Here is a 13,050-nt window from a genome sequence, read left to right as displayed (position 1 = left end):
AAAATACAAATGTCAGCTTTTGGGAAAAGCTCAGTGATTAACACAAAAACATCTCATGTGACTGCAGCTAAAGCTTAGGCTAGTGTATGTAAATAATCATGTTTAGCATTTATCTCAGCTGGTTACAAAACATGAGGCGAGTGTAGCTAATGCTAGCAACGTTTTGCTTCATCACCTTTAGTGTAATGCTACCAAAATTTAGCTTTGCAGGGTTATGTTCACCTGGTTATAAAACACATGAGGCGAGTGCAGCTAATGCTAGCAACATTTTGCTTTGTCACCTCTAGTGTAATGCTACCAAAATTTAGCTTTGCAGGGTTATGTTCACCTGGTTATAAAACACATGAGGCGAGTGCAGCTAATGCTAGCAATGTTTTGCTTCATCACCTTTAGTGTAATGCTACCAAAATTTAGCTTTGCAGGGTTACGTTCACCTGGTTATAAAACATATGAGGCAAGTGTAGCTAATGCTAGCAACATTTTGCTTCATCACCTCTAGTGTAATGCTACCAAAATTTAGCTTTGCAGGGTTACGTTCACCTGGTTATAAAACATATGAGGCGAGTGCAGCTAATGCTAGCAACGTTTTGCTTCATCACCTTTAGTGTAATGCTACCAAAATTTAGCTTTGCAGGGTTACATTCACCTGGTTATAAAACATATGAGGCGAGTGCAGCTAATGCTAGCAACGTTTTGCTTCATCACCTTTAGTGTAATGCTACCAAAATTTAGTTTTGTAGGTTTAAGTTGACCTAGTTACAAAACATCCAAGGTCAGTGTAGCTTCAGGTGACAATGTTTAGTTTTGTAGGATTAATTCATCTGTTTACAAAAACATCTTGATTGCAGCTTATGGTAGCAAGAGAACTTCTCATTAGTCCTAAGGTCCACTAGTCATAGTCCTAAGGAGAGCATATTGAAGTTATTTTTACATTTATGGTAGGCTATATGTTGCACTGAAGTAGGTTAAGTAATGTTAGAAAAGTGTGAAAATTAAAAAACCCATTTAATTATGATGAGTTGCCATTATTTGCTGATTTTCAATTCGACAGATTTATAGACAACAGTACAATCCAGTTCTGGCATCTGAAGGATGCCCCCTGGGCACCTTCTTAGGGAGGGGTTTCCAGGCACATCCAGCCTTGAGGAGACCCCGGGGAAGACCCAGAACTCAAGAAATTTCATGTTTTACATGGTCAACTTAATTTTATGTGTATATCAATCAATCAATCAATTTTATTTATATAGCGCCAAATCACAACAAACAGTTGCCCCAAGGCGCTTTATATTGTAAGGCAAGGCCATACAATAATTACGTAAAAACCCCAACGGTCAAAACGACCCCCTGTGAGCAAGCACTTGGCGACAGTGGGAAGGAAAAACTCCCTTTTAACAGGAAGAAACCTCCAGCAGAACCAGGCTCAGGGAGGGGCAGTCTTCTGCTGGGACTGGTTGGGGCTGAGGGAGAGAACCAGGAAAAAGACATGCTGTGGAGGGGAGCAGAGATCAATCACTAATGATTAAATGCAGAGTGGTGCATACAGAGCAAAAAGAGAAAGAAACGCTCAGTGCATCATGGGAACCCCCCAGCAGTCTAAGTCTATAGCAGCATAACTAAGGGATGGTTCAGGGTCACCTGATCCAGCCCTAACTATAAGCTTTAGCAAAAAGGAAAGTTTTAAGCCTAATCTTAAAAGTAGAGAGGGTGTCTGTCTCCCTGATCTGAAATGGGAGCTGGTTCCACAGGAGAGGAGCCTGAAAGCTGAAGGCTCTGCCTCCCATTCTACTCTTACAAACCCTAGGAACTACAAGTAAGCCTGCAGTCTGAGAGCAAAGCGCTCTATTGGGGTGATATGGTACTATGAGGTCCCTAAGATAAGATGGGACCTGATTATTCAAAACCTTATAAGTAAGAAGAAGAATTTTAAATTCTATTCTAGAATTAACAGGAAGCCAATGAAGAGAGGCCAATATGGGTGAGATATGCTCTCTCCTTCTAGTCCCCGTCAGTACTCTAGCTGCAGCATTTTGAATTAACTGAAGGCTTTTCAGGGAACTTTTAGGACAACCTGATAATAATGAATTACAATAGTCCAGCCTAGAGGAAATAAATGCATGAATTAGTTTTTCAGCATCACTCTGAGACAAGACCTTTCTAATTTTAGAGATATTGCGTGAATGCAAAAAAGCAGTCCTACATATTTGTTTAGTATGCGCTTTGAATGACATATCCTGATCAAAAATGACTCCAAGATTTCTCACAGTATTACTAGAGGTCAGGGTAATGCCATCCAGAGTAAGGATCTGGTTAGACACCATGTTTCTAAGATTTGTGGGGCCAAGTACAATAACTTCAGTTTTATCTGAGTTTAAAAGCAGGAAATTAGAGGTCATCCATGTCTTTATGTCTGTAAGACAATCCTGCAGTTTGGCTAATTGGTGTGTGTCCTCTGGCTTCATGGATAGATAAAGCTGGGTATCATCTGCGTAACAATGAAAATTTAAGCAATGCCGTCTAATAATACTGCCTAAGGGAAGCATGTATAAAGTGAATAAAATTGGTCCTAGCACAGAACCTTGTGGAACTCCATAATTAACTTTAGTCTGTGAAGAAGATTCCCCATTTACATGAACAAATACTAATCTATTAGATAAATATGATTCAAACCACCGCAGCGCAGTGCCTTTAATACCTATGGCATGCTCTAATCTCTGTAATAAAATTTTATGGTCAACAGTATCAAAAGCAGCACTGAGGTCTAACAGAACAAGCACAGAGATGAGTCCACTGTCTGAGGCCATAAGAAGATCATTTGTAACCTTCACTAATGCTGTTTCTGTACTATGATGAATTCTAAAACCTGACTGAAACTCTTCAAATAGACCATTCCTCTGCAGATGATCAGTTAGCTGTTTTACAACTACCCTTTCAAGAATTTGAGAGAAAAGGAAGGTTGGCGATTGGCCTATAATTAGCTAAGATAGCTGGGTCAAGTGATGGCTTTTTAAGTAATGGTTTAATTACTGCCACCTTAAAAGCCTGTGGTACATAGCCAACTAATAAAGATAGATTGATCATATTTAAGATCGAAGCATTAAATAATGGTAGGGCTTCCTTGAGCAGCCTGGTAGGAATGGGGTCTAACAGACATGTTGATGGTTTGGATGAAGTAACTAATGAAAATAACTCAGACAGAACAATCGGAGAGAAAGAGTCTAACCAAATACCGGCATCACTGAAAGCAGCCAAAGATAACGATACGTCTTTAGGATGGTTATGAGTAATTTTTTCTCTAATAGTTAAAATTTTATTAGCAAAGAAAGTCATGAAGTCATTACTAGTTAAAGTTAAAGGAATACTCGGCTCAATAGAGCTCTGACTCTTTGTCAGCCTGGCTACAGTGCTGAAAAGAAACCTGGGGTTGTTCTTATTTTCTTCAATTAGTGATGAGTAGTAAGATGTCCTAGCTTTACGGAGGGCTTTTTTATAGAGCAACAGACTCTTTTTCCAGGCTAAGTGAAGATCTTCTAAATTAGTGAGACGCCATTTCCTCTCCAAGTTACGGGTTATCTGCTTTAAGCTGCGAGTTTGTGAGTTATACCACGGAGTCAGGCACTTCTGATTTAAAGCTCTCTTTTTCAGAGGAGCTACCGCATCCAAAGTTGTCTTCAATGAGGATGTAAAACTATTGATGAGATACTCTATCTCACTTACAGAGTTTAGGTAGCTACTCTGCACTGTGTTGGTATATGGCATTAGAGAACATAAAGAAGGAATCATATCCTTAAACCTAGTTACAGCGCTTTCTGAAAGACTTCTAGTGTAATGAAACTTATTCCCCACTGCTGGGTAGTCCATCAGAGTAAATGTAAATGTTATTAAGAAATGATCAGACAGAAGGGAGTTTTCAGGGAATACTGTTAAGTCTTCGATTTCCATACCATAAGTCAGAACAAGATCTAAGATATGATTAAAGTGGTGGGTGGACTCATTTACATTTTGAGCAAAGCCAATTGAGTCTAATAATAGATTAAATGCAGTGTTGAGGCTGTCATTCTCAGCATCTGTGTGGATGTTAAAATCGCCCACTATAATTATCTTATCTGAGCTAAGCACTAAGTCAGACAAAAGGTCTGAAAATTCACAGAGAAACTCACAGTAACGACCAGGTGGACGATAGATAATAACAAATAAAACTGTTTTTTGGGACTTCCAATTTGGATGGACAAGACTAAGAGTCAAGCTTTCAAATGAATTAAAGCTCTGTCTGGGTTTTTGATTAATTAATAAGCTGGAATGGAAGATTGCTGCTAATCCTCCGCCTCTGCCCGTGCTACGAGCATTCTGGCAGTTAGTGTGACTCGGGGGTGTTGACTCATTTAAACTAACATATTCATCCTGCTGTAACCAGGTTTCTGTAAGGCAGAATAAATCAATATGTTGATCAATTATTATATCATTTACTAACAGGGACTTAGAAGAGAGAGACCTAATGTTTAATAGACCACATTTAACTGTTTTAGTCTGTGGTGCAGTTGAAGGTGCTATATTATTTTTTCTTTTTGAATTTTTATGCTTAAATAGATTTTTGCTGGTTATTGGTGGTCTGGGAGCAGGCACCGTCTCTACGGGGATGGGGTAATGAGGGGATGGCAGGGGGAGAGAAGCTGCAGAGAGGTGTGTAAGACTACTACAACTCTGCTTCCTGGTCCCAACCCTGGATAGTCACGGTTTGGAGGATTTAAGAAAATTGGCCAGATTTCTAGAAATGAGAGCTGCTCCATCCAAAGTGGGATGGATGCCGTCTCTCCTAACAAGACCAGGTTTTCCCCAGAAGCTTTGCCAATTATCTATGAAGCCCATCTCATTTTTTGGACACCACTCAGACAGCCAGCAATTCAAGGAGAACATGCGGCTAAACATGTCACTCCCGGTCCGATTGGGGAGGGGCCCAGAGAAAACTACAGAGTCCGACATTGTTTTTGCAAAGTTACACACCGATTCAATGTTAATTTTAGTGACCTCCGATTGGCGTAACCGGGTGTCATTACTGCCGACGTGAATTACAATCTTACCAAATTTATGCTTAGCCTTAGCCAGCAGTTTCAAATTTCCTTCAATGTCGCCTGCTCTGGCCCCCGGAAGACAATTGACCATGGTTGCTGGTGTCGCTAACTTCACATTTCTCAAAACAGAGTCGCCAGTAACCAGAGTTTGATCCTCGGCGGGTGTGTCTTCGAGTGGGGAAAAATGGTTAGAAATGTGAACGGGTTGGTGGTGTACAGGGGGCTTCTGTTTAGGACTACGCTTCCTCCTCACAGTCACCCAGTCGGCCTGCTTTCCCGGCTGCTCGGGATCTGCCAGAGGGAAACTAACGGCGGCTAAGCTACCTTGGTCCGCACCGACTACAGGGGCCTGGCTAGCTGTAGAATTTTCCACGGTGCGGAGTCGAGTCTCCAATTTGCCCAGCCTGGCCTCCAAAGCTACGAATAAGCTACACTTATTACAAGTACCATTACTGCTAAAGGAGGCTGAGGAATAACTAAACATTTCACACCCAGAGCAGAAAAGTGCAGGAGAGACAGGAGAAGCCACCATGCTAAACCAGCTAAGAGCTAGTAGCTGCGCTAAGCTAGCGGATTCCTAAAAACAAAAGTGAATAATGTGTAAATAATTTAGAGGTGATTCAGCAGAGGGAGTGCTTTAGTTAAGGCACGTGAAGATTACACTGTGAAACAAATCATTATCTAGGTAACTAGATCAATCTAACTGCGCAGATTAAACAGCTAACAAATACAGCAAAACACCGCTGTGCTCCGGAACAGGAAGTGATACAATACCGCAGTGAGAGCCAACCACCAGTAGAGGCAAGCCAAGGGGCAATAAGGGGTTTTTCATCATTTCAGGCCTGCAACACATTCAAAAAAGAAAAAAAAAAAAAGTTGGGACGCTACAGCATTTACCACTTTGTAATGTTCCCATTTCTTCTCACAACATACAAAAGACAATTTGGCACTGAGGATACCAAGCGATGAAGTGTTTCAGGTGTTATATTGTCAAATTCATCTTGCAAACACGTTTTAAAGTGTGTAACAGTATGCAGTTCTTGCATTTTTATGCCACACATTCTCTATTAGGGACAGTTCAGGACTGCAGGCAGGCTAGTCCAGTATACCCACTTCCACAGCCATGCCTTTGTAATGTGTGCAGAATGTGGTTTTGCATTGTAATGTTGAAAAATGCATGGACATCTCTGGAAAAGGCAGAATATGTTGATCTAAAAATATTCCTTGATGTAAAATGCCTCCAGATTCCTGGGCTTGTTTAACAATATTACAGAATGTAGAAGTAGGAATATGCAAATCCCTTCCAATCTTGCTTTGACGAAGATTATTTTTTAAACAATTTCAATAATTTTGTCATGCATCTGTCGACAAACTGGAGATCATCTACCCATTTTTATTCCTCAAAAACACCCTTTTTTGGATCCTGCTTTTGTACTAAATTGTGATTACAATCACCTGTTTTAAATATCATCTTTATTTAATTTTAATACCTTTTTTAACCCTCAGTGCTAGCACTAAATTGCTCCTATCCCAACCTTTTTGGAATGTGGTGCAGAAATGCACAAATGGATGTATATTAATGAATGAAATGAAGTTGACCATGCAAAAAATGAAATTCCTTGCTTCATACAATCTGTCAAAGAAAATGTAAGAATATATATATTTTTTTTACCTTTTTCCACATGGTCCCATTTTTTCCCCCTCACTGGCGGTTGTATTTCACCTGGTTACAAAAACATCTGATGTGAGTGCTTCGCTTTGTAGGCTTCATGCTGTGTTCGATATACCTCATAAGTGAGTTGTATCTTGAAATTACATAATTTTATATCAAGGCATTTGATACAAAAAAAAATAAAAAAAAAAAAAAAACTGCCCTCAAGCATGACAAAAAAATAAATAAATAAAATAAGTTGTAGAAGACAGAGATGAGAAGACATTCCCTCATTACCATTAAGGAAATCAAAGCGCTGGAAGCATTTTCTTTGATTATATGTAGTTGAACATTGGAAATTATGAGTTGCCAGTTGTCAAATGCAGCAAAACAACTGAGGTGAGTCTCCTGGATGCAAGCAATCTATGTAAAATTTTATCACGACATTGTGGAAACAAAGAAAATATTAGCAATGGTTTAGATTTATAAGATGACCGAGTTAATCCTGGAAGAAAAATGCCTGAACCAATTGTAACAATATTTAACTTCTATGTCTGTGTTATGTAAAGTTTATGCTAGTTTAAAAATGGTAATCAAGCTCCATCAATAAGGCACATAGATCACAAGAAAGTATATTTTCCGCTGTAATATGAACACACCATAAGACTTTACATGTGCCTTGACCAGTGTAGTTGGATAGACTACAGACTGGACATGATAACTTAACAGGTAACAGCTGCCGAAAAGGTTCTTTGTTAGGTGTCTTTTTGCAAGACCAAAGAGAACCAAAAATGTACAAGTTGCAGGGGCCATTCACTCCAATTTTTGGGCCTAGAATGTTGATATTAACACTTAGAGACAGACAGAAGATGCAGAACTAGTTCTAGGACCACAACACACCTACGAATCCAAAGATGGGAGATTATACCAAACACAGATTAAAGCCTCACTGGTTTTTTCCAGACCACCTTGACTGTTATATTGCCAACACAAATAATGGTTTGTTCTTTAAATTTCTAACGTAGGACTCATTTAATTAATGGACTAGCCAGTGAAAATAAGCCCTATGATTCGCTGACAAAGACTGTTACATAGATGTTTGTTTTTGACCGTATATTACATTTCTTTAAGGTAAATTAGTCACCTTCCAAAGTGTATTTTGTGATATTTTGAAATCAAAAATAAATATCCATCCCACTCAGAAGATTACAAGTCAGCATGGAAATTACTATTTGTACATGTGCACTTTGAATCATGTTGGAGATAAGTTAGGACCACGTGGGACACTGTGTGCACACAGCGGAAGCAGACCGACTGAGACAGAGTCTTTAGAAAACACAACATTACCATGTCAGTTATGTTATCACATGTGGACCTGATGGTTTTTCAACGAAAACCTCAACGAAACCTCAGACATTTTTTTAAAGCTGACATAGAAGCGTAAACTCTTTCAAGCTCACGTTCAAATTTAAAAATCAAACAAAGTGGAGTTTCAATGTCTAGAAGTAATGAGATTCAGTGTGATCTGAAGCAATTCTGTGTTTGTTGTCGACATTCATTTTCCATGATAAATTTGAATGAGCCAAAAGTGGCATTTTGCTACTGTGCTGCAGAACACTGCTCGCCTTTTCTTCACTACTGGGGGCAGCACCATATACAAAACACACAGTTACGACAACATGAACAAACTGTGAACTGAATGTAAAGTTCAAACAGGTACATTTATCAATTAAAACGCCTACCACTATGATTTTATTTTGAGCTTCTTTGACCAGTCTCGACCTTTGAGCCTTTACGGGAGTTGGAAGATGTGGAAGTAGCAGCAAAACAAGCTTAATTCAACCAATTTATAAAGTTGCCATTGACTGGCTCATAGTGTATTTACATTGATTCAGTGGTCTGTGTATCGATGAAATCATATCTATAAAATTGGTTTTCGATTTGTATCGGGTGTGCAAGTGCGAATGTGTTTGTTTGTCAGGGGTCAAAATACATTTTTTAACCTACTTGCACTGGTACTAGTAACAAAAAAATTACTTGCACCAAAAAAAAAAAAAAAAAAAAAAAAACTTACTTGCACAACCAAAAGTCAGTCTTATATCAACCTTAAAACTCCTCCTCTGATGTGTCAGACTCCCCTCAATCAGAGTTTGAGGGGAGAGCAGCAGCAGCGGCAGGACAGTTTTTTTTTATTGCACGCGCGAGCGAATCGTCCGTGAAGATTATTTTATGTATTAACTACACAGATGTGTAATAAAACAAATGGTGACTGGTTTATAACACAATTATGACAGAGTTTCAGGGGGGAGAGAGAGAGAGGAACTACAGAGCCCTGGACGTGCCATCACAAAATGTTTTGCATGTGGAGAGAATGTGCGCTCGTTTTATGATATTGTGCGCATGTTTTATTAATTTGTGTGCTCAATTAAAGGAAAATGTGCGCACAAATGATCATGGCCAGAAAAAAAAAAAAAAAATCACTTTAAGTAACCTCTCCCGGTTCCGTAAAGGAACCACAGAGGCCGCCAGTTTGTTTTTTTTTTCACGTGCGCGCGCGCGCTAACTAATCATCCGTGAAGATAATTTTATTAACTACACAGATGTATAATAAAACAAATGGTGACTGGTTTATAACACAATGACAACAGAGTTTGAGGGCAGAGAGAGAGAGAGAGAGAGAGGAATCACAGCCAGCCAGATTTTTTTCTTTTCTTTGTTTACATGTGCGCGCGCGAACACAACAAATAGAGCACAGCAACTCACTCCGTGTGTCTGAGTCATAAAACGCAGGGAAGATGGACAACACACTGGAAATTGTTTTTTTCCTTATTTATTCCTTTATTGGTTCATTTTACTGGTACTTATAGTTGATTAAACTTGGATAAAGTTACTTGCACCAGTGCAAGTGCAGTATAAAATTATGTGCACCGCCCGAATAATATGTGCACAAACTAGCACATGCACGTACTATTTCGAGCCCTATTTGTCTATATATGGTGCTGTGACAGACTGATGTCCTGTCCAGGGTGTACCCCGCCTCACGTCCTGTGACTGCTGGGATAGGATTCAGCTCCTAGTGACCCCTAATTGGAGTAAGCGGGTATAGAAAACGGACGGATGGATGGATTTGTATTGGTGAATTGTACACGCTTACTATTTAACAGAAGTGCACTGATTGAACTATAGGTTTCCCCAAACACTGCTCTACAACATTAACACAATGGCAATAGCAGTCCTATAAAGCAAACTAAACAGAATTTTATGTTTTTTTGTTTGTTTGTTTTTACTACTTTTTACGGCCCTTTGTTGGCCAGCTTGAAAAAAATGGCCGCCATCTTGGATTTTCAAATGGCTAATTGGAAATATTTGAAAAGTACTCTTGGAAAATGAACAAGCCAAGTTTCACGCTTGTATCACCATTTACATGATTCTTCTATTATCTGCTTTTCTAAACAGAACAGAATATCCCTGGTCCAATGGTACACATACCCCATTCTCCTTTTATTTTATACATTTTTAGGGGTATTTTTTTTGTTACATTGGGTTTATACTGTAAAATGTACAGTATTTCCTGTGAAGGTATTTACATATTGGCAGCATGGTGGCTTAACACTGTTTCCTCACAACAAAAATGTCCTAGGATCACCTCCTTTCTCTGAAGTGTGCATATTTTCACATATCTATGTGGGTTTCCTCCTTCAACCAAAGAACATGCTTTAAAAAAGTATTGAAACATTCGTACTGTTTTTTTTTTTTCTTAACATAATTATTCTGGCACCCACAGCCACAAAAAAAAAAAAAAAAAAAAAAAAAAAGTATTTTTCCTACTATCCTGGCATACACAAAGCTGATATCTGAAGCCTGGAGCAGAATACCAATGGAGAAAACAACATTAATGCAGCCATAGAAAGTGAAACATCAAATAAATCATATCAAAAGGTGTAATGACTCGGAAAGAGACCAGAGGCCTTTAAACAGAAATTCCTGAGAGGTTACTGCAGAGCACAGGGGTATTCCGTGTGTCAAACAGTAAGAAGCAGCTTCAGCTGAACACTTTGATAACACCCTGATAACACCCCCGTGAAAAGGTAATGTGAAAGTGATGACTGCTGATGTGGCATAAATGCATGTTCTGAGACGCCATAACGTGGGAGCCAGTCTGTAATTATCAATAATTATCACTCCTGTTTTCAAATTCTACCGTGTTGTTTCGAAGGAAACTGAATGAATGAATATAAAGATGAATATAAAGGATTTAGGAGAGATGTTGCACAAAATGTTTGCTCAAACCAACACTAATTTAGGAAGGATTCATTGGCACTTTTTTTTTTTTTTTTTAATCAGAGAGCTGCTGCTCATTTGTAATGACTGGATGAACAAATATATCAAATTGATAGTTTTGGTTGTATTTATTTTAAAATATCTGTCCATCTGAAATTTCTGCTGCAGATTAAATACAATGTGTCATTTGAACCAGAAATGGTGTTGGGGTCATTTTAAAAAAGGAAGAGCATGTTAAGAGTGTGTTGGAATATCATCAGTGCATATGCCCCACAGACAGGTTGCGAGATGAAGGAGAAAGAAGATTCCTGGAGTGAGTTAGATGAGGTGGTGGAGAGTGTGCCCAAACATGAAAGACTGGTGAGAGGAGCGGACTTCAATGGGCATGCTGGTGAAGGAAACAGAGGTGATGAGGAAGTAATGGGTCGATATGGTATCACGGAAGGAATGTGGAAGGACAGAAGATAGCTGATTTTGCAAAAAGGATTGAAATGACTGTGGTGAATACGTACTTTAAGAAAAGGGAGGAGCCCAGGGTGATATATGAGTGGAAGAAGTTACACCTAGGTGGACTACATTCTGTGTAGGCAATACAAGCTAAAATAAAGACTAAGGTGTTGGGCGGAGAGAGTGTAGCTAGACAGCATAGGATGGTAGTTTTTAGGTTGACTTTAGAGGTGAAAAAGTAGAAGAAGAGTGAGAGCTCACCAAAGGATCAGTTGGTGGAAGCTGAAGGAGGAAGACTGTTGTGTGAAATTCAGTGAGCAGGTGAGAGAGGCACTGGATGGAGGGGAAGCAAGTTTGGACAACTGGAAAAGTCCTGCAGATGTGGTGAGGGAAACAGCTAGGAAGGTACTGGGTGTGACATCTGGACAGCAAAAGGAAGACAAGGAGATATCCAGGAAAGCATAAGAAGAAAGGTTGGCAAAAAAAAAAATGGGATAGTCAGAGAGATGAAGAAAGACAGGAGTACAAGGAGAAGCGGCGTGAGATGAAAGAAGTGGCAAAAGCTAAGGAAAAGCCATTTAGCGAGCTGCTCAAGAAGTTGAATAGTAAGGAAGGAGAAAAAGACTTGTACTGATTAGCCAGACAAAGGGACAGAGCTGCAAAGGATGTGCAGCAGGTTAGGGTGGTAAAAGATGCAGATGGGAATGTGCTGACAAGCAGAGAGAGTGTGTTGAGAAGTTGGAGGGAATATTTTGAGGAGCTGATGAATGAAGAAAACGAGAGAGAGAGAAAAGGCTGGGTGATGTGGAGACAGTACAAGGCATAACTAAGGATGAAGTGAGGGCTGCTATGAAAAGGATGAAGAGTGGAAATGCAGTTGGTCTAGATGGGATTCCAGTGGCGGCATGGAAATGTCGTGGAGTTTCTAACCAGATTGTTTAATAAAATAGGAAGGCCAAAGAGGTGATTTATGGACGTGGCGAGGGAGGACAAGCAGGTGGTTGGTGTGACAGAAGAAGTTCAGAGGACAGAGATGAAAACGATTGATATGCTGTGGTAACCTCTAACGGGAGCAGCCGAAAGGAGTAGATTTGAACCAGGTGTGATTAATACAATTATTAAAATTTGTTGCTAAACCTTCCCCATTGAGAAGCACCCTAAAAAGCATAAAAAGGCCAAAGAAGGGGGCAGCAGAGGTGATTATAATAACCAAACTGTCCGTCTCTGTCCAACAGACTTTTTAGGGGTGTTGTATAGAGTGTATGCAAGCTCAGAAATGGACCTCCATGACATACATCACTGAAATCTACGTGAAGGTGCTTCAGGCCTAAATCTGTTTTGTAGCAATGTAATTTGCAAAGACAGAAATGTGAGACTTTGTGGGTGTTTAAAATGAAAATTTAACTATGTTTAACTAAAATATAGCTTTATTTTCTTTTTCAAGGTGCTATGAAAGATTTTTGTGCATCTCTTCCATTAAATATGAGAATGTAAACGGGACAGAAAAGCTCAGAGCACAGAGGGAGTGTTGCTTCATTCTCTGCATAGAACACCATTAAACCATGAAATATTTACATAGAAAATGTAGTGCTTGTTGGTTATATT

The sequence above is a fragment of the Thalassophryne amazonica genome, chromosome 22, assembly GCF_902500255.1.
Source record: "Thalassophryne amazonica chromosome 22, fThaAma1.1, whole genome shotgun sequence".
Taxonomy (NCBI): Eukaryota; Metazoa; Chordata; class Actinopteri; order Batrachoidiformes; family Batrachoididae; genus Thalassophryne; species Thalassophryne amazonica.
The sequence above is the reverse complement of the archived record's forward strand: the minus strand, read 5'-3'. Positions refer to the sequence as shown.